Source organism: Salvelinus sp. IW2-2015, linkage group LG14 (assembly GCF_002910315.2).
Source record: "Salvelinus sp. IW2-2015 linkage group LG14, ASM291031v2, whole genome shotgun sequence".
Taxonomy (NCBI): domain Eukaryota; kingdom Metazoa; phylum Chordata; class Actinopteri; order Salmoniformes; family Salmonidae; genus Salvelinus; species Salvelinus sp. IW2-2015.
Window position 1 is genome coordinate 32,360,713 of NC_036854.1, and position 555 is coordinate 32,361,267.

Sequence of the window (555 nt, forward strand, 5' to 3'; positions counted from 1 at the left end):
CCCTCTCTCTCACTCTCCCTCTCTCCCGCTCTCTGCTCTCTGCTCCCTCCAGGACCCTGCTGGTATATTTGAGCTAGTGGAGTTGGTGGGAAATGGAACCTACGGGCAGGTCTACAAGGTAAGACACACCCCTCACCACACTCTCAACCTACAGTGTGCCTGAGGACTCCTCCCACTTGGGCTCTGTCACCAAAGACAGTATAGTATGAAGATAGGCACAAACTGATTTCCAATAGAAATCCCAGATCCCACTTGTAGGCGATGTTATGGCAATGTTGACTAACTAAGCTCGTCCGTAGAAACTAGATGTCGACCGATTATGATTTTTCAAAGCCGATACCGATTATTGGAGGACCAAAAAAAGCCGATAGCGATTAATCGGTCGATTTTTATATATATATTTGTAATAATGACAATTACAACAATACTGAATGAACGCTTATTTTAACTTAATATAATACATAAATATAAATCAATTTAGTCTCAAATAAATAATGAAACATGTTCAATTTGGTTTAAATAATGCAAAAACACAGTGTTGGAGAAGAAAGTAAA

General features: G+C 40.0%; 1 pseudogene; it reads left to right on the plus strand.

Annotated features, from left to right (window-relative positions):
• The window catches only part of LOC111973535 (traf2 and NCK-interacting protein kinase-like), a 73,780-nt pseudogene that overhangs the window by 18,118 nt on the left and 55,107 nt on the right, over positions 1 to 555 (plus strand).